Source organism: Cupressus sempervirens, chromosome 10 (assembly GCF_028749045.1).
Source record: "Cupressus sempervirens isolate cs-2001-9-10 chromosome 10, ASM2874904v1, whole genome shotgun sequence".
Lineage (NCBI taxonomy): Eukaryota > Viridiplantae > Streptophyta > Pinopsida > Cupressales > Cupressaceae > Cupressus > Cupressus sempervirens.
The window spans coordinates 498,807,294-498,830,380 of NC_143127.1; positions in this window are offsets into that span (position 1 = coordinate 498,807,294).

Below are 23,087 nucleotides of genomic sequence, written 5' to 3' on the forward strand. Positions count from 1 at the left end.
CACAAATTTTGACATCATCAAATTCAACATAATTAAGAGTAGATGCAATGTCAATCATCATAATGTTATGATTCTTCTTTTCAACAATTTCCTCCATAGTCAAAGTTCCAATAGGAGTTTTATACTAGGCATTCAAATATTTCAGACCTAAATCACTGGTGGTTTCCAGATGTAGCTTCATAAGTTCCTTCCATGCCTCAAAGTTATCCTTGTTCAACTTGGGAATCTCTCTTTTGTAAGGCACCTCAATCTTTAGCTTAAGTCCTTGAAACCTTCTCTTCAAGCACCAAAATCTCTGATACCAATTGTTTGAAATATAAGAGGAGTAACTGAGAGGGGAGGGGTGAATAAGTTATTACAAAAATAAATCCTGGATCCCTTAGATGTTAGTACAAAACATAAACTCTACTCTGTTGCTAGCATCACTCGACATGTACATCAAAATATTTAGTCTTCTACTCTGTTACTTGGTCAATCCTATACATTTTATCTATCTTCGTTCACTCTTTCAAGACTATAACATTATTGTCTTCTCCTCTTGTAACATGATTTAAACAATCACTTTATCATGCCAAAGTCCAACTAATCAAATGTCCATTTGTAGTTTCCTCTTCATAAATTAACCTATCCTCTAGATTCTTTTGTTATGAACAACTTCTCAAATCCTCTTCATCAATCAAAAAGATATGACACTTAGATAAAATAGAAAACTATCTTATCAATAGATTTGGCATCAATGACAACATAACAATTGTTACAATTGAAGTTTCAAATAGTTTTACTATATACCTTGGAAAAAACACATGATGAGATTCACTCACTAACTACTCTTCAAAGGATTTGTTGCTCTTAAGAAATATATGTGCACTCACTGAGTTGTGCACCACAATTTTGTAAGAAATATCTATTTAGATAGTTGGTCTACCATGATTCTAGAATGATCTTGAATGGAAACAAGGTGTGGTTCGTAGAAAAATATAATCGCAAGGATATGAAACATTAAATAAATGGTCAACTAGATGAGATTTGTTCACAATCCATTCTTTTGGTGCTCAAATTATTTAATATGAGATATCCACTAGGCATTCAATGTGTGTTTGGGGGGGGGGGGGGAGTGGGGTGGTTGGTGTATGTGGTAAGGGGATGAAATTTCATAGATATATTCTAGGATATCTTTATCTGCATCCTTGGAGGATAGTTTACTATAAGATCTAGAGCTTTTAGTTTCCTATGGGTCTTCAAATAGTTGTCTCTATCATATTTATAAGTCTTGATAATTTGATAGTTTCGTTCTTTGTTGCTAAATTCAACACTTAGTGTTGTCCATGTCCATTGCCTAAACTAGAACATGGTCATTTGTCTAATGTCATCTGCATAATGCCTAACATTACAAGTCTTGTGATAGAAGACCAAGAGGATGTAGAATAAGAATTCTATGATAGGAAATTTGGAAATTGAAATGTCCCTTTCTGAATTTACATGATACTTCAAGCCTCTAATCAGATCTTTAAAATCAAACAACCAATATTTCAAAGATCCACCAATTTCTCAATAAACCCCCAAATCGGGTATGCCCGAAATAGAGCCAAAAACTTCACAGCTTCACATATTATTAATAAATTTGAAAGTGGAAATTCTTATAGAAATTTCAGCAGCATAAAAGCCTACAAAATGACATTTCTAGATCTGTATAACATTTACACAACAACTCCCAAATGGAGGATAAAACAATGCTCATCGGGCTCCCGAAAACAACATAGAATAGTCTGAAAACACCAAAAAAACACTAATAATCTATCACAAAAGTATAATCATGACCAAATAAATATATTCAGATCTATTTTAACATCTAAAGTCTGAAATACAGCAGAAATCCAAAATGATATGAAATACTCAACTGGAAACACCAAACTCTTACAAAAAAACACACCCGAAAACCCACAAATCTGCACTGTTCAGCACAAAGGAAAACTCTGCATGAGCATGCACATGGAATGGCTTCAAACTCCCATCCTTAGCCTTCCTAGAAACCTAAAAACTCTCGTTCTTGGGTCTCCTTCTCCACAGGTTTGGCAGCCTCTGAAGAACAACAAAGCAATGCGCAAAAATCAAGTTCTGGGATTAGCCCAAAATGCCTCCAAACCCCTTAAAAGAGGGCATAACCCTAACTCACGTACAAGAGGGGTTAATAAAACATATTTTAATAATAATTTTTATTTATTAGTCCGTTAGCTTCCAAAGATTATCCCCTTTTTCCAAAACTTCACCTTTTTGGGCCTGCCTGCCTTAGAAAAGATGATTAGTTTTAATTATTTGAAAAGGGGACATGACAAAAATTGAATGAACATGAGGAAATAATACAAGGAACAATACATGATTTATAGTAGAAGTTATAGATAAGATAAATAAGTGGAAATGGAATGAACATCAGTGAAAATATAGAATTACTTCAAAAACTAAAACCAAATTGTATGTTAATGAATTGAAACAAACCACGATGAAGAGAAACAAAGGTATAGAAAATAAAAATTGGAATGAAAAGAAAGAAACATTATCTAAATGATATATATCATGATACCAATTTAATAAAACAAAAAATATAGATAGAATATAATAGTGAAAGAAAAATGCACTTCAAGGGATAGAAACAAACTTTGGGGATGTTAAAAAACAAGGGCATAAAAAAATGTAACTAAGATTAACATGAAGGGAAAATTGTATAAGGGTATAGAAAATTGTAAGTGAAATGAACATGAAGGAAACAATAGAAAGGAGTTTCAAACATGAAGAATAATATAGCAAAAAGAAGAAACAGTAATGAACACATAAATACTTGAAAAATTAGCTTCAATTATTTATCGTGTGCTTTCTTTCTCCCCCTTTAGAAAAAAAATGTAACCGAAATCAACATGAACAAAATAGTATAAGTAAGGGTATAAAAAACTACAAGTGAAATGAACATGAAGGTAAGAGTACAAATAAGGGTATACAAAACTTGAAGTAAAATCAACATGAATGAAATAGTAGAACACATAGAAACATAGATGCATAGTGAATTGAAAGTGAAATGAACATGAACAAAATACTAGAAAGGAAACAATCATGGATACTTACAAAAAATGTAAGTGAAATGCACATGAATGAAACAATAGGGACAACCAAAATAATGTTAGGATGAGAGAAACCAATATAGGTATGGAAAATTAAAAACAAAATGAACATGAAGGAAATAGTAGTTCATGGATAGATACATGGAAATGAATTGAATAATAAAGGTAATGAAGAAATAATATAAGCCAATAATAAACACGTATATACTTGGATAAATAGCTTCAATTATTATTGCACAATAATTTTATTTTTATATGCTCTTCGTTGGATGTTGAATGGGATGAATAAGATGGTTTGAAGTATGCATGCCTTTAATTTATGCACTCTTTCAAATTTGAATTTTAAATTCAAAGCTCTACTTTCAAGGATTCGTTCAATTTTTGCTTTGAATTAAGGTTTGATTGGCCTTTAATGGTTATAATAGGTCTTCCACAAATAAATTTTGAAAATGCAGGTTGTTTCTTGTTGAAGTGGCCACATCATGTCAACTTAAGGAGGAATGAAGATACCTTATTTTTTCTGAAATGATGGGACACAATCTTGATACAGTATTGTCTAAGTGTTAAGGGTGGTAACATGTACATAGATAGTACAAGATTAGGTAGTTGCATGAGGCATCAATTTTCAACATGTTTTGGATTGATGTGTCCATGTTACACTGCTTTGATTTTACCATGCACTCTAGTTGAGGTGATAAAACTCATTTAAGGGTTTAATGTTGACATGTATTAGACATGATTTGTATTGCACATAGAATAATTGAATTTTTTGTACTAAGAAACCCAATTTAAACCATGTCAATAATAATGACAAGTTGCTTGTTGATAGAAAATAGACATACTTTTATATTTGATGCATTTTTAAATACCCTTACATCATACATTTTAATAAATATTAAACAATGTTATTTTTTGAGTTTTTAAATCATTATATACATGTAGTAGGATCAAGATCCTTCACATCTCCGATATTATCACACTATCAAAATTTTGTAGCTTGTTGCAATAGTCTTGTGGGTAAGGGAGACATGACAATAGCAAAGGTGGTGGCAAAACTAAAGGGATTGTTTTGCTCTAGAAACATGGTTGGCATTGACATGAGTGGCAATCACTATTTTATACAATTAGAGGATTTACAATTTCCTTTTTTGGTTTAATTATTGTTTGATAGACGGATGGAATTTTTTTTGTACTACATGAACACACCTAACAATTAGACTGGTACTAAGTAATGGTCAAAACTTGCCTAATCAACTAGGTTAGGTGAGGTAGTTGGCCTATGTTCTTTCCATGTAATGTTATGTGTATACATGACAAGGAAGTGGGGAAGGAAACTAGTTTGTGTTTTAATGTATACCTTAGCAAAAACACATGACAAGATTCACTGAATTTCTACTTGTCAAAGGATTTGTTTCTCTTAAGGAATTTATATGCGTTCTTTGAGTTGTGGACCACAATTTTGTAAGAGATATATATTCAAATAGTTGGTCTACTGTTATTCTAGAATGATCTTGAATAAATAAGAATATAAACAAGGTGTGGCTAGTAACAAAATATCATCACAGGGATATGAAAAATGAGGCAAATGGGCAACTAGATGAGATTGCTTCACAATCCATCTTGTTATGCTCAAATTATTGGATATGAGATATCCACTAGGCATTTTGTGTATGTGTGTGTGGGGGGGAGGGGGGATTGGTATATGGGGTAAAGGGGAGGAAGTTTCACAGATATATGCTAGGATATCTTCATATGCATCATTGGAGGATAGTTTACTATAAGATCTCGAGCTTTTAGTTTCATATGGGCCTTCAAATAGTTATCTCTATCATATTCATAACTCTTGATAGTTTGATAATGTTGTTCTCTATTGATAATATCAACATTTAGTTTTGTCCACATCCTTTACCTAAACTAGGACATGGTCATTTGTTTAGTGTCATCTGCATAATGCCTAATATTACAAGTCTTGTGATAGGATACCAAGAGGATGTAAAACAAGAAGTCAATGATAGGAAAATTGAAAATCGAATGAACATGAAGGAAAGAATTCAAGGAACAATACATTACACACACACACACACACACACACACACACACACACACACACACACACACAGGTAACAAGGCATAGTAGAAAACCGATCAAAAAAAAAAAACAAGGCATAGTAGAAATGATAGATAATATAAATAAGTAGAAATGAAATGAGCATCAATGAAAAATAGAACTGCTTCAATAACTAAAACTTAATTGTATGTTAATGAATTGAAATAAACCACAATGAAGAGAAACAAGTGTACAAAAAACAAAAAATGAAATGAAAAGAAGGAAACAATATCTAAGTGATATATATATATATATATCATGATAAAAATTTAAGATAACAAAAAATATTGACATAATATAATAGTGAAAGAAAAAATGCACTTCAAGGGATAGAAACACACTTTGAGGATGTTAAACAACAAGGTATAGAAAAATGTAACTAAGATGAACATGAATAGAAAACTATAAATAAGGGTATAGAAAATTATAAGTGAAATAAAAAAGAAGGAAACAATAGAAAGGAGTTTCAAATATCAAGGATAATAAAGCAAAAATAAGAAAGCACTAATGAACGCATAAATTCCTGAATAATTAGCTTCAATTATTTATCGTGTACTTTCTTTTTGACCCTTTAGAAAAATGTAACCAAAATCAACGTGAACAAAATGGTATAATTAAGGGTATAATAAACTATAAGTGAAATAAAAATGAAGGTAAGCATACAAATAAGGGTATACAGATCTTGAAGTAAAACTAACATGAATGAAACAGTAGAAAGCACAAAAACATGGATGTCTAAAGAATTTCAAGTGAAATGAACATGAACAAAATAGTAGTAAGGAAAGAATAATAGATACTTACAAAATTGAAAGTGAATTGCACACAAATGGAACAATAGGAATAACCAAAACAATACGAGGATAAGAGAAACGAGTAAGGTTAGTGTAATACCCCTCCTTTGCTATAATTGTAGACTTAGTTGTTAAAGTTTTGTATCACTCTTCTATAGATGTGTTAGCTTTTATTTGATATTTGGAATGAAATATTGTGCTATGTTGAGTAATGGATTATGCCAGGTTGTAACAATTTCCTACTTGCAGTGATGAGGCTTTAATTGCTCTTAGTTAGTTAAAAAAAATTATTTTATGATGATGTCATATGGTGTGTCTAAGAAAGATGCTTATTATGTTCTCATGATGATGAGACATTCATGTTAGAATATGATGTTATTTATATTTATGATTTACTAGTATACTTACCCCATACTTACATGTTTATGGAGTTTGTGTGCAAGTGTGTCTATTTTACATTTATGTTTGACATGCCTGATATGGTTGAGGGAGGGAGTTGTATTCATCTACTAGTCAGGATATACATGATCTACTGCTCCCTGACATTGTATGTTTAGCTTGTGTGTGTGTGTGTGCGCACGTGCACGCTCTACATGTTTATCTTTTATACAAATTTGTAAGTATCAGACATCGAGTTCCCTGAATACTTAGGATGAGTGCACCCTATCACAATAACTCAATGGTAAGACTGGGGAGATAATGTTCAAGTCCAATCTCAGCCATAACCTAATTACATGTCCTAAGAAGGAGGACATGTATCTAACTTTTCACCCTTTTTAAACCCATGACTTTATCTTTGCCTATGTTGTTTAATTTTGAGTTTTGGTCAGTCTTGCTAATGTTCCTTTTATGTGGATTTGGCTATGTGATTTATTTGGTAAATGATTTAATTATAATATTTGTGTTAATCATATAATATGAAGAATTATTTAATACTATTTGATTAAAAGAAAATATTAAAATATGAGAATATTTAATTAATTAAAAACTAATTAAATATATGTTTTAATTTAAAAGACTTAATTTAGAAGTCTAAATTTGGATAATTAGTTAAAGAGAAATTAAAATATGATGATATTTAGTTAATTTAAAATTAATTTATATGCTTTAGTTTAAAATATTTAATTTAAAAGTCTAATTTAAGAAGTTGGATAAAAAAAAAATTAAAGTATTAAAAGATTAAAGATATAATATTTTATTATTATAAATATTTAATTAATAATAATTAAATTAGAGTTGCATTTAAATAATGAGCTTTAATTATTATTATTAATTTAAATAGTAAACTATTTTTTTAATAGTGCTTGAACTAATTAATAAAGTGGAGGAAACAAAAATAAATAATATTTTAATTTAAAAAAAATTTAAGTGCGCATGAAAGGATTAAATAATTAATGTAATTATTATTTAATAAAGTTAATGGCTTTTGAAATATTGGAGAACAGAAATGGTTCTTTGTTAGGGCGTTGGTGGTACATTCCAGTTACACGTAGGTTTTTGGGAGCAAAATTCAAAATTGGATCAAAAGAATGGTTGAAAGTTTCAGAGGGTTTGGATTTGCATGCATTCACATATTGTCTCAAATTGTATTTGTGGTTCAGATGTAGGATTTGAAAACCTATTATAAAATTTTATTGAAAGGTCTGTCTACTTCGTGTCTTCTTGCGTGCTTGCATAATGCTTATTAATTTATTTTATTGATTTTTGGATAAAGAATTATGTTGTAGATTTTGAAAATGAAAATGAAAACTTATTTGAGAAAACTTGTTGAAAAATCTAGAAAATAATAATGGTTGTATTATTTTAAAACCCTTTCTAATAATGGGAAAATTCAATATAGAAAATTGGAAGAAAATAACAAATTGAACAACGAGGGTTTCAACTTTAAATTTGTCATTAGAACTATGTGATTATCATCAATTTTCTAAATAAAGATAACTATTCTTCTTATATCTAAAATAATTTGGTTGCAAAGTTTATTGGAAAAACAAAGGATTAATTGGGAGGAAAATATATTGTAACTAAACTTATACATGTGAAAAAATATATACTGAAAATAGAAAACTAAGTATATTATGGTTGCATAAGTTGAGAGATTAAAGGAATGCAAACATATGATTGCATGTTTATTTTTATTTTATAAAAATATAATATAATTTTATGATTTTCTAAAAGGAAAAAATGATTAATTATTAATTTCAGATTTTTTTTTAAAATTATTAATTTATTTAAAAATAAAATAAAAATATTTATTTATTTTGAAAATTAAATAGATAAGTACTTTTTGTATTCTTATAAGTAGATTTTTAAAATTAACTATTTTTAAAATTCTTGAGGTCTTATTATATATTTATTAATGTATTGGAGTTACAAAAATAAATATATAATTATGATTTAGTTATATTTTAAGAGAAGCTATAGTGGAGTTCACTATATAATCATCTAGTTATGAATATTTAATATCATAAGAGAAATAGTAGATAATTTAATTAAAATTATAATTTTAAATTTGAGTTATCTCTAGTTGCATTATGAATTAAAGGAAAAGTAAATATTAATATTGGACTTAAATAAAAGTCAAATTAATACTTTAGAAATGAAAATGATATTAATATTTAATCTAATAATATACATTTATGTTATTAATTAAATCATTCACAATTTAAGATTATTTAAATTAATAACATGATAATATTGCATGATATTTTATATGCACAAAGTCTTTAAATGCTTATTGATTTAAATAAGTATATTAGTATAACAATTTATATTAACATACATATTTTTTTACCTTATTTCCAAAAACATCTTCATGGCCCAAACTAAAGAAGAGAGAATGATGGAATTAAATCATATGGCTGAAAATTATGTAATTTTTAAAATATTTTGTTTATAGTCTTGTAATATTTATTTTCGAGATGGTTTTCTTTGTAGTTTTTTTAGTTGGCCAAGTTAGGATGTGACCTAGAGGCTTTTTTTGATATATCTTTTATGATGATTATTTGACTGGATGTCATGATGTATTTTATAATTGAAATTAAAATTTATTTTATGAGATATATTTCGATGAGCATTTATGAGAACTTGGATTTTTAGAAACAATGTTATTTTCACGTTGCCTATTAAGGAATCAAATTTGATCAATATAACTTTTGTGGTATATGACATAATTGTGGTTAGTGAGTTTTTGGAAGGTAATCTAGGTGAATGTCTATGGGAGTGATTTACAAAGGGGGTCAGGGCCCAAAGTGGTTGTTAGGGTAACTCATTGTAAGTGGTGTAATAAGTGATAACATAGTAATTATTTTTTATAGAAAATATTAAAAAGATAAATTAGAGATTTTGCCTCACCCATGCCTTGAGTGCTTGATAGGCAAAGGATGGGAATGATATGATACCTTGTGAGATATATCACTAGTCTTCCCCATCTTCATGAGAGGGGATTTTGGTTTTACATGTGTCATATTGAGGATCTGGGGTCCAGAGTGACCAGTCTAGGGTAACTCAACGCTTGAGGGTCTAGGGTCTAATGAAAGATCACTCTAAGGTAACTCAAGTAGTTTAACCATGTGATGACACTGCCTAGCATGTAGCCTGAGTCTCCTTCATGATTTATTTTTATTTTCCTCTAGTGGTGTATTTGTTGGATATTACTTTTGGTGGTGTATTTATTGTGAGTTCTTACTTATTGATTGGATGTCATTTATTGTTGGCAAATGACTTTTATTGATGAGTATCAACTATTTATTGGTGGTGTACTTATTGTTGAATATTCTTATTATTAGTGATTTACTTTTATTGATGATGATTGTTATTTGTTGATTATTGTTCTTGGACATGTGGTCTTTGACTTAAGGTGGATACCTTTCATCAACTTTATCTTGATGTGATATTATTGTATTTGGCATCTAGATGTTGACTTGGTGTGTGATGTTGGTATTAGCTTGAGTGTGCTTTCAATTTTCATGATCTCTTCTTGAGTAGTTTGTGTTACCCTTGAGGTAGATTTGGCTATCAAAATTCCTTGCCAAGGATTGTTTTATAATTTGATTATCCATATGCAGATCGTACATCATCTCTCCTACATAATGGGAGCAGGGACCTAATTAGGTGATAACATGGTCAAAATGTAGTGTCTTCTTACCATTTGGGTCCCCCTTAGATTTGTGAATGTTGGATGCTGGTTGGTGCAGTTGCACCCTTTATCATTCTTCTTCTTATCTTGGAAACTTCTATTCATTTGATTTATCTATGTATCATTTATTTTGAGATCCTATGAGATATTGTATTGTATATTAATGTACTTGTATCTATTCTCACATACCATGCGACATGTGTAGTGAATGTTATTCATTTGATGTGTTCTCATTGTATTAGTTGTATTCATGCATTTTCTTATGAGATGATGTATCTGATATTTCTTTATGATCATGGATATTGTATTTGAGACTTAACTAATAAATATAAAATTCTTAAACGTGACTCAAAGTGAAGGAACCCTTGAGGAATGGAAAACTATATTGTAATTGCTTATGTGTACTTTTTGTGTATGTGTGTATTACTTCCACATTGTTATCTTGTGTTATTTAAGCTTTAAAAAAATAGTTTAGTAAACATTATAATATGTTAAGGTTTATTTATCCTAGGTTCCCAAGTGAGGTGTTAAAAATAGTAGTTCATGGATAGATACGTGGAAATGAATTGAATAACAAAGTTGATGACGAAACTGAAGGGATTGTTCCACTCCGGCAACATGGTTGGCATTGATAAGAGTGGCATTCACCATTTTATGTGATTAGAGGATTTACAATTTCCTTGTTTGGTTTAATTATTGGCTGACAAATGCATTGAAATGTTGATTGTATTATAAGAACAAACCTAACAATTAGATTGGTAGTGAGTAATGGCCAAAAGTTGCTAGATCAACTAGGTGAGTTGGGTTGGTTGGCCTTGTAATCACCTAAAAATGGTCATCTAGACTATTAGCTCCCTTCTCAGCATTTTGGCTAAATTAATTAAATCATTTACCTAGACCAAATTGCTAATAATCAATCAATTTGATTATAACCTATAGTTTGACTATGCTATCCTAAGTTCATTATTTGATTAAAAGAACATGTCCCTTTTTAATTAAATAAAAAACCCCATTCTTCTAACTCACTTAAAGTGCACACATAAATTCCTTTTTCTATTTTGCAATTAAAAGAAAAGGCTTTGTGACTTTTGTCTTATACGACAAGTCAACTTATATTGTATTGGTTGAATTGTGTGTGCACATGGATCACTCCTCTTTTCAAATTCCACCGTTGATCATCCACCATCTTCATCTTGATCTCTACCACCTGTATGACTTTAAAAGGGAGAGAGATTTCCCCCTCAAAGCATCCATCTTTTGAGTATTGTTATGTTGCAGGTTTTCTAACAAGTTTCTTTGGAACTTTGTGGAGAACTTCTATTTCTTGTCTACATTCTCTCATACCATAACATTTTAACTTAGATTCATGTTGCATGTTAGTTTAGCTTCTATTTTGCAATAATCTATCTCACATAGCTTAATATTTGGATTGTAACACTCTCATACATGTTTTAACATAGCTACATTTTGCATTCTCATCTTAGCTTAGTTTCCATACTTGCATTGCATTCTTGAGGAACTCCTTGAGACATTTGCATTCTTGCATCTTTTCTTTGGAACCTCCCATTGCATGGTCTACTAGCAAGAAGAGTATTCCTAAAGCTCAGCTGAGAGCCCGTGAACTTGAAATACACTTTCTTGCACTTCATGGATAGGGAGCTCTAAGTCGGCATCCAAGCATTCCAAACTCATGGAATCATTTGGATAGAAGGGTTTAGAGTGGGACACTTTTGAGTGTACATTTTTTGCGCCCATCGTGGGGCTTGAATCAAGTTTCTAGCTCCATTTGCTTTTATTTGTCATCTTTGGCTTTTTAAAGCAACATATTGGATCTAATCAAGTGCTTTTGTAGAATTATCACTTTGGTTTTAAGGCCAACCCATAAGTAGATTGGTTTGAAAGCCAAAAATTTAATTGATTTAAAGATTTGATCATATCTTTTAAACCACTTGGATTTTGGTTCTGAAATTTGTTTTTCAGGTTTGGTATGTGTCCAACATGTCTCAGTCTGATTTTCAAAGCATTTTGACATGATTTGTAGGAGTTATGATTTTTTCTTTATTTTTCATAAAAAGTGTTTCTGATCTCAAATTAGCATATTTTTCAGAAAAACTTACATTTTCAGAATTTTTTTTGAATTCTAAGGGGGGTACTTTCTTTGTGTTTTGACTTTTGAGGTCGTATTAGGGATCAAAAACTCGATTTGATAAATTTGGCCTGTTTTGACAAAAAGGGTCCCTAGGGCACAAATGAAGAGATTTCTTTGAATTTCTTGCATTTTTGGAAAGCTCTCTAATTTTTAGTAGGGGTCTCTTCTTCCCATTTCTATTTTTGGGTATGAAATCATAGCAAAAAAAATCTAATCATGTTAACTAGGTTAAAAGCAAAGAGTAAAAATGAGAGCATTTGTGATTAGTTTGCACTTTCTTTGCATACATTTGGTTGGAAGATAATTTGGATATTTGAGGCAACTAACCACTTTTTATTGCAATTTTTTATGTTATTTCACACTAACTTGTGGTGCTAACAAGTTATGATTGCAAGTTGCCATCCTTGTGAAAAAATTGAAACATTGCATAAAAAGAACACATGTCAAAGCTTCAAATGCACAAGGGCTACTAACGATTGTTTGCAGGGCTGCCCAACGCATAAAAACCCAATTTTTCTTGTTCTTTACTTTTACATGTGCGGCATATACTAGTTGTTTATTTTTAGGCACATTGAAACTTACGATTGGGATCTTTTGGTGATAGGAGAGTATGCTCTTCACCCTTGTGGTGAATCAAAAATCTTGACTTACCATTTGATTTCAAGAGTAAGAGGCAACTAAATCTTCTTGGCATGTTTGGGAGAAAATGATTGGAATAGAAGAGTATGCTCTTCACCCTTGTGGTGGATCATAAATCTTGACTTCCAAAAGTTAATCCACTCTTTGTGTAGTTTAGAATCCTTTAGAGGGCTTGCTCTCAGACAACCTGAGAGGAACGACCCAAGTGGGGACAAGCAGATTACCCAACTCTTCCAACCCACTATAAACTCAAGGCTATCAAGGACACAAAATCTTGGTAGACGTAGTCTTTTTCTTCATCTAGTGTGATCGCTTATGGGATTTTGACCATAGGGAGATCACAAGGCAAGAATGCTTAAGGTACTCTTGTGTTCGTGAGATCGGTTATTCACCACAAGGTGAGGTGTCCCGTAATTGGGAGCAAGAGAAACACTATGAATGGAAGCCCTATCTAAATACCCTAAGTTAGTAATTTTCCCTTTTTAGCCACTCAACTTCTTGGTGTAAGGATCGATCCTAGTGGACTACCCGGATCACCCCAAAATTTTACACTCACCATATGTGTTCCCTTGGTTGTGCTTATGGAACTTCCATGACAAAGCCAATATCTCTTGTGGGCAACCACTTGGTGTGAGGCAAAGGAGCATCAAGTGTGGGCCAAGTTGTTGAGTAATGAACTATGACTTTAAGGTTGATTGCTTGGCTACTATTTTTGATGTGTTGACCTATGTTAACTTTCTTACAACATAAAAATTTCAGTAAAATTGCTAGGAAGGTTGTTCTGATATCACAAATGCATGTTGACAAGGTTTTTTTTACCCTCGCTCAATTATTTTAAGACACATTGAAACACCTACTATTTGCAAACCTTGTTGATAATCAATACAAATTGAAAAAAAACACTATTTGACTTGAAAAACCATCTGATTGACGAATCGAAACAAACACTTTAAGTCAAAAATTGATCTTTTTTGCACAAAAATAGCACTCTGTCAGTTGCTTCCTGAGAAAGTATCGCTTGAGGTTTTTTTTTTTTCCAAAACAATGTCTACAGTCAAATTTTTCTAGTCTAAGGTATGTCACCTCAATCTCCCTTGATTCTAGTTGCATATCAGTGTGTTAGGAATTTGTCCTAAGTCGAAAAGATGGGTTTAGTTTGTCGAATGTAAGTCTTGAAATATCCTTGATGAATCACTTGTCAAAATTTGGTTATTATTCTATTTTAGCTATTTGCTATTGAGCTTCTTGCTCACTCACTCAGCTCAAGTCACCAGTGTTGTAAGCTCTTGAGCACTATTTGACAAGTCATCTGTTACACTTTGACAAGTGACTAGTCCTAGTTGTAAAAGCTTCAAATCTGAAATACTTCTCTTGTCCTATTAAACAAAGACAAATCTTTACATGCTGGTCACAACTAGATATCAAGTTGGTAACGGTGACCATACACCTTTCATTTTCAAGCAATTGGAAACACCACCCAAATGTCCTCGCAAGCAACCTTGTGATAAGAATCTCGAATTTGCTCAAACACAAACAACCAATGTTCGACACAACTCACTTTATAGTTTTGAAAATCCATTTGGTACACCCTTTGAGACACCCAAGGATACAAGCGATATAGTCACTATGGTGCACCCTACTAAAATTAAATGTCACTTGGAAGAACAAACACTTGAAACCTAAAAGACTTTGGATGCTATATACGCTATGGAAAGAGAAAACCAACAAGTCGACACTGATAATCAAGCACGCTATGAAGGACATATAGGAACTTGTCCTCAAAATCCTTTTGAGAACAATGATGGCAATCACATGCCACCAAGGACTCCTAGAGTTGTCGTTGGCGCATGTCCTTCACCACCTAAACCATCCCATCATGATAGTGATGAAGAAGTAACTAGTGAAGATGTGATCAAATTTCAACAAGATGGCTTCGCCCAAAAACTAATGGTTAGAGCTTTAGAGGAAAATGGAGACCAATACTTCCAATACATGGCAGCTAGGGGATGGAAACTCCCTCAAGGTTTTGATTTTGAGCGTATAATTCCAAAACGAGAGCCCATCGAGGCCAAAATCTTAAGGGAAGAAATACAGGAACTGAGGAAACAATTTGCAGAACTGCAAACTTCAAAAGAGCTGCCTAAAACATCATTTATTGAATCAATTTGCGCTCTTCCATTTGATAGGAGTCTATACATGTTGCCATTTCCTAAGGATATAGAGGTTCCTAAGTATGACAAATACGATGCAAATGGCGATCCTCGTGATCATCTAAGGAATTTCTATGCTCTTAGCATGGACTTTATGCATGAAGACACCTTTCTTATGCGTCTATTCCCCAAAAGTTTAAGAGGATAAGCCATGGAATGGTTTACTAAATTGAGTCCCCTTCTTAAGACGTTTAATGAACTTGTGCAATGTTTTATCCAACAATATTCATACAACATCCAACATCCTGTGACTATGTTGGACTTATGCCAAATCAAGAAAAAATCAAGGGAACCTTTTGCCATCTACCTCCAACGGTGGAGATCTCTATACTCACGATACCCTCAGCAAGTTCCTAAAGTCGAGAAAGTTGACATCTTTGTCAACACGCTCGTACTTGAGCTATACTTCAATTTGAGAAAGAAATTATTCACATCCTTCAACACCATGTTTGATAGCGCATATCGCATTGAGGATGTTGCTATCAAGAAAGGGGACATTGTCATAAGCAAGGATAAAACTAACAACGGAAATGGTAAAGACAAAAGCAAACATTGGAATAAAAACAAGTATGTTGTTAATGACAGAGTAGTGGACACTCCTAAGACTAAGGAACCTGCATTTAATCTTTCCAATGCCATCTATGCAACGAAACAACAGGAAGGTTCAAAGCCACAAACCTTTGATAAAGGCTCTAAATTTGCAAAGAAGCAACATGTTTACACACCTATGGTCGAACCTTATGAAGTGGTTTAAAAAACTTTAATTGCAAACAAGTTGGTTACCTTTCCAAACAACTGATGTCCTTATGATCGACCCATTAGACCACCATGGTGGAGAGAAGATCATACTTGCAACTATCACCAAAGTAAAGGGCATAACACAAGAAATTGCTTCAAGCTCAAAGACGTAATTCAAGACCTCATTGAAGCTGGAAAAGTTGTCACAGATGGCCTTGTGAAAAATGCTGATCATAAGGCCTTTAAACAACCCCTACCCGAGTATGAAAAGGGTGAGACCTCAAAGGCGGCTGCCAAAAAGAATCATGATGCTAAAATCAGTTATGCTTACGCTGACACTGATAACGTTATAGGCATGCTTGAGTCCGTTGAATACATATGTATGGTAAGCTCCAACAATGACAACTGGCCAAATTATGATGCTGAAGATGAACAACCAAAAGTGGTCTTAAGAACACGATCCTTTCCTCAAGACCATACTGATACTAGATCCAAGGTGGTACTCTGAGTGGCTGAGTCTTCATCTTCTCAGAGTGAACCACTTAATGCTATTACTAGGGGGCGATCTAAGGTTTTCCTAAAAGTTGCTCATGACCCTAAAAATGCTTCATCATCTAAGCAATCGATTACTTCCAAAATCTCCAACTATGATCTTGTTAGCCAAGTACAATGCACACAAGCACAAATCTCCATTTTCAAATTGCTAGAGTTATCTCCTTTGCACAACGATATCCTTGAGAAAGCTTTACGCTCTGCCAATGTTCCCACAGATATTGATGCAGAATGATTCCAAGCTATGCTGAACCACATCTCCTCGCCTCACTATCTCACCTTTTCTGAAGAAGATGATCGAGCTCTTAGTCATCCCCATAACCTTGCTCTCCACATCGAAGTTCAAATCATTCGTACCCGTGTTTTTCGAGTCCTAATAGACAATGGTACAGGGTTAAATATTATCTCATTCAATGTGATACAATAGTTGGGCATGTTGGAATTTTCCATTGACCCTAGGCAAAAGATCACCATAAAAGCCTATGATGAGGTTAAATGCCCTTCTAAGGGTTTAATTGTGCTTCCAATTCAAGTTGGTCCAGTGGAAAAAGATGTTGTCTTCCAGGTCCTAGATATACCTCTCGCATATAACTTGTTGTTGGGACGACTGTGGATTCATGACATGCAAGCAGTGCCCTCTATGTACCATCAGTGCATCAAGTTCCCATTCAATGGTACTGAGATAGTTGTCCCCGGTGACAACTCGATGTCCATCAACACATTGTCTACTGCTGAAATGCTGGTCCCACACAAACGCTCTTCTCATGAGCCAACACCATCTTTCACAGAGTGTAAAAAAAACCAAAAATGATGAGCCTTTGTAATGTCCCCTCTTTAGTTCGACATGGCATTGATCATGGATTTGCCTATTACAGACTCTCGTAGGCAAATGGTGTGGAAAGAGAGTCAATTCTGCGGATCAGATAGTTATATCTTGCTCTTGAAGAAGTGTTAAGAGGTTATATTTTATCATTATGTGATATTGGGACCCACATGTTATAATTTTAATTTGAGTTGCACTTTTTATTTTATAAAATTTCTTTATTATAAAAAAAAGTGCATTATAATGAGGAATTAAAAAGGATGTTTCTAGAAGTTCTAGCAACTTCTTAGAAAAGTGAATAAATAGAGGGTTGGGCCTCTCATTTGGACATGCTTGGATTGGAGAACTCTTCTACTTCTTCATTGTGAAGACATTTGTGGACTTTGGATCTGCAAATTATTCGATCTTTGGGAACGAGTCACTCCCTTGGATTGGCGACTTTGAGGGTGTGAAATATCACCTGAATTGTTGCATAATTGGAGTTGGTATTCAGCCATCTCATTGGAGCTTATTGAGAATTCGTTGTTAGGGTTTTATTTTTGGTTGGAATAAGGATTTCAGATTTTCCCTATCATTGGAGAAGCATTTGACAAGAGTTTGAAGACAGAATAAGTGCATTTTCAGAATTGGCAAAGCAGGGTTCGAAACCACATAATTGCTCATATCTCCTCAACCCCTTGGAGTTATTTTTTATGGTTTTACAGGGTTACTACCTAACCCTAGGCGCCCATTTTCCTTGCATTTGGGGGTCCCAAAACCCTAATATTATTTTATTTCAGTAGCCGTACAGGTACGGCCTAGTACGGCCCTGCTAGTTTGGGCAGCAGCAACAAATTAAGGATAGTTTGGGGGTGCGATTGGAGGTCTTCATCAACGATCTGCAGAAAAACGTGGTGTTCATCCATAGTTCTTCAAACCAGGTTCTTGCATTCTGAAATATATGTCAATTTTTGGGTAAATTTGCTGTCATACAGTCATTGTAATAGTCAGACCAGAATTGGTAATAAAATAATTTCAGAATTTATGGAATTGTAATTGAAATATAGTTCAAATGGCTTTATATATATTGTGATTTTGTGATTATATTCTGAAAGTATCAAATCTGAAATTACCATATTCTGAATATTGTTACTGTTACACGCCAAGTGTTTGACAAAATTCCTAAGCTCAGTTTGAGGGTTTTTGTGGCCTTTATAGAGAGGGTCATTACAGCCTTAGTATGGGTGAGTACACTTTGGACTCTATTAATTCCTTACCAATCTCCCCTCGGTCCTATGGGAAAACAACTACCACAAAGAAGCCTTCCGCTTCCACTATGACACTTTTTGGCACTTTGTGCAATCATCATTGCCTCTAGAAGTAGAAAAGGAAGAATAGGCCATTAAGGACTGGATCTATAGAGAAGAGGAAGACAAGAAAGTTACAGTGACTACTCCTATTTCTCCTAAAACATATGGAAAAGGCTATAAATTTCTCACAAAAATGGGCTATCAGGGCCATGGGTCCTTAACTGGTCGTAAAAATGCTCTAGTTGAACCTTTAAGTCACACTCAAGGTCATGATACTCGAGACACTATTGGCCTAGGTTTTGGGCTAGAAAATGATATACCAACATTTGATCAAAGAATACCTCTGTTTAGTGAATCGAAGAATGATGACCCTCCTCTTGTTGCTACTACTTCACATGACGAAGATTTTGTGCTTACCACTTCTCTTCTTTAGGGAGAAGACACTCTAAATACTACTAATAATGTCGAAGCTTCCACTTCTCGACAACTAGAACAGGATGAATTCGACCATGAAGATATGAATAGAGGCCGGATTAGACAAAATATTGCTCATCTAATTGCTAGAGATCAAAGTACAGACTCTCACAAGTATGAATGGGAAAGTCTGTCAAATGCATCTTGTGAACTAGGAGTGGATGTTATTCATGCCTATGCAACCCAACCAAATGTGGTCAACGAGTCTAGTGTAGGGTTAGATGAGTTTGGCTCACAATATGCTTTAATGGATCACGTTAGTCCCTCTAGGTCTATTCCTGATTTGGACTCCTTTGCAATGTTCACTATAAACTGAACTTCACATATCACCGGAGATGACTCTTTCTACGTTAACAATATTGAAGCTTCCACTTCACTCTCATTGATTCATCCTGATCTCATAGATTGGTCACTTCAAAATCAAAGACCTGAAATAAAGTCTTTTCATAATGACTATGAAATTGCTTGTTATCTAAATGCCATTGAACCTATTAGTTCTTCCACTAATGAACCCACGGTTAACATGACGAAATCAAATATCAAGTACATTAGTCATAAAATTAAAAGAAAAAAGAAATGGTCAGATGGTGAAAACCACATTGTGGCAGTGTCTGAACATAAAAATAATTAAAAAAAAGGAGTATCTAATGGTGAAAACCTCTTTGAGGCACCTATGGATGAGGTACTTGGTAGTCTGCCAAGTTATTTTCAAGATAGATCTTCAATTCTAATTGAACCTACACAACTTATCAACTTGGGGACAAAGGAATCTCCTAAGATTATACATGTGGCTCAATCACTATCAACAGAGGAGAAAGCACATTTTACCAAATTCTTTCAAGACAAGAAGATTAATTTTGCATGGACATACTCAGATATGCCAGGGCTTGACATAGATCTTATCATGCATCACTTGTCTATGTCTCCTAATATCAAACTTGTTAAACAAAAACTGAGAAAGATGCATCCACATGTCGCTCTATTGATCAAGGTAGAGGTAGAAAAAATCTTGAGTGCAAACTTTATCAGAGTTATTAATTATGCAGAATGGATCTCCAACATTGTACCTATATCTAAACATGATAAATCTATCCGAGTTTGTATTAATTTTAGAGACCTCAACAAAGCATGCCCCAAGGATGACTCTCCATTACCAAACATTGATATGATAGTGGACATGACTGTGGGTTATGAGATGTACTCTCTCATGGATGGGTTTTCCGGGTATAACCAAATCAAGGTAGCTCCAGGTGATCAAGATAAGACAACTTTCACATGTGCCTGCGGTACCTTTTGCTGAAATGTCATGCCCTTTGGACTAAAAAATGTTGGTGCTACCTATCAAAGAGCAATGACCACCATCTTCCACGATATGATGCACAAGAACATGGAAGACTATGTTGATGACACATTGGCAAAATCTCAAAAATGAGACACACATCTTGAAGACCTTAATCTGATATTGGATTGTATGGAACAATTTCAAGTTAGGCTCAATCCAAAAAAGTGTGCCTTTGGTGTCACTTCTGAAAAATTGCTAGGATACATCATATCATCCAAGGGTATCGAGGTTGATCTTGAAAAAGTCCAAGCTATCATGGAAATGCCTCCTCCAAGAAATATCAGTCAACTCAGGAAGTCTACAAGGACGTTTGCAATCCATACAAAGATTCATTTCTCAATTGGCTGATAAAGCTCAAGCTTTCAATAAGAATTTTCATAAGGGTTCTACTCATATATGGAATGATGACTATCAACAAAGTCTCAATCAAATCAAAGGGTACTTGGCTAACCCTCTGGTTTTGATGCCACTTATTCTGGGGAAACCTTTGATCTTGTATATCTTAGCTACAACCTCTTCTTTAGGAGCACTATTGGCACAAAGTGATGAAACTAGAAAAGAACGAGCTATATATTATATCAACCAAACTTTGGTTGCTTATGAGATGAACTGCACAACTATAGAGAAAGCATGTATTGCAGTGGTCTTTGCTTCTCAAAAACTTTGACATTACATGTCGGCACATACAGTTCACCTAATTGCTAAAATTGATCCTTTGAAGTATTTGTTAAGCAAAGCTATGCTTACTGGTCATCTAGCTAAATGGATGATGATTCTTTTAGAATTTGACATTTAGTATGTCGAACGTAAGGCCATCAAGGGACAAGCCATAGCTAACCAACTAGCTGATATTCCACTAGAGGATACAACACCCATGCAAATTGAATTTCCAGATGCCTCAATTATGTACATCACTGAGAGAACTTGGAAAATGTTCTTTGATGGATCTCATACATAGAATGGAGCTGGAGCAGGTGTCTTGTTTGTTTCTCCTCATGGATATATGATTCCCAAATCTTATAAACTCTTATTCCCTTGTACAAACAACATTGCAGAATATGAGGCACTCACAAATGGAATCAAAATGGCTCTTGAATGGAGGATAACTAAATTGCATATATATGGAGACTCTCAACTAGTTATAAACCAAGTGAAAAATGAATACCAAACAAAAGATGACAAGTTGATCCCTTACAAGAAGTTGATAGATGCTCTAAGGACTACTTCACTTTTGTGACATTCCAGCAAATTCCTAGAGCTGAAAATAAGGTTGTTGATGCTATGGCCACACTAGAATCTATCCTCCAACTTCAAGAAAATGAATTGCAATTTGAGTTCCTAGTGGAAGAACTATGTCATCCTGCTTATGATTCCTTAGACAACCAAGTGATCTACACCATTGTAGGTCACGATTCTGCCCGCTATGCGGCTATCTTCTCATACCCACGTGATCAGGTTATTCCTGAAACCCTCACACATAACCAAAAATGCCAACTCCTCTGTAATGGTTCAAATTACACTTTGGTCTTTGGTGACTTATATAGGAAGAGTCTAGATGGAACGTTGCTTAGGTGTTTAGAACTAGAAGAGTCCAAAAAGGCACTAGCTAAAGTCCATGATGGAATTTGTAGGGCACATTCTAATGGCCTTGCACTTGCTCAAAAACTACTTAGGATAGGTCATTACTGGCCTACCCTGCAAGCTGATGCTGTTTGTTATGCCAAGTCTTGTCATAAATGTCAGCTTCATGGAAACTTAATTCATGCTCCTAGATGTGAGTTGATTCCTTTGGTGACATATTGGCCATTTCAACAATGGGCCTTTGACTTGGTAGGCAAAATTCACCCAAGTTCATCTAGTGCTCACAAGTTCATCATTACAGCAACTGATTATTTCACCAAATGGGTTGAGGATGTGCCACTATCTATTGCTACAAGAAAACATGTTGCCCTATTTATATTGAACCACATCATTTTCCATTATGGTATTCCTTCCTCCATTGTTACTAATATTGGAGGACAATTTAAGAACAAGGACCTCAAATAGTTATGTAAGAAATTCTGCATCAAACAACATTGGTGCTCTATTTATTATCCTCAAGGGAACGACCAAGTTGAGGCCTCCAACAAAACATTGCTGAAAATCTTACACCGTATGGTTCACAAGTTTGGGAGGGATTGGCACATCCAGATAAATCTGGCACTTTGGGCCTATAGAACTACCATTCGTACTCCTATAGGGGCTACACCCTTTTCTTTAGTCTATGGCTCTGAGGCCGTCCTCCCATTAGAAGTTGAGATCCCCTCCTTGTGAGTCTCCTTACATGGGTTACTAATCGATGAAGACCATAGAGCTATGCGAGTACAAGAACTAGATACTCTTGATAAATGTCATAAGGCTGCTTTTGATCACATGAGGGCTTATCAGAAGCTTATGTCTACTCAGTATAATAAGAAAGTTCACCCACATGAGTTTCTAGTTGGTGAACTTTTGCTTAGAGAGAATACCAAAAATCAACAACATCGAGAGCAAAAGGGAAAATGAACCTAACTGGTTAGGCCCATACATTATCACAATGGTATTTGGGTCTGGTGCTTATCAACTGTCTACTCCTAAGGGTGAAGAACTTGCAGAGCCTATCAATGTCCTACATTTGAAGAAATTCTATGCTTAAGAGGCTCACTGCTCAGCTATCTTGTACATATCTATGATCCTAAAAAAATACTAA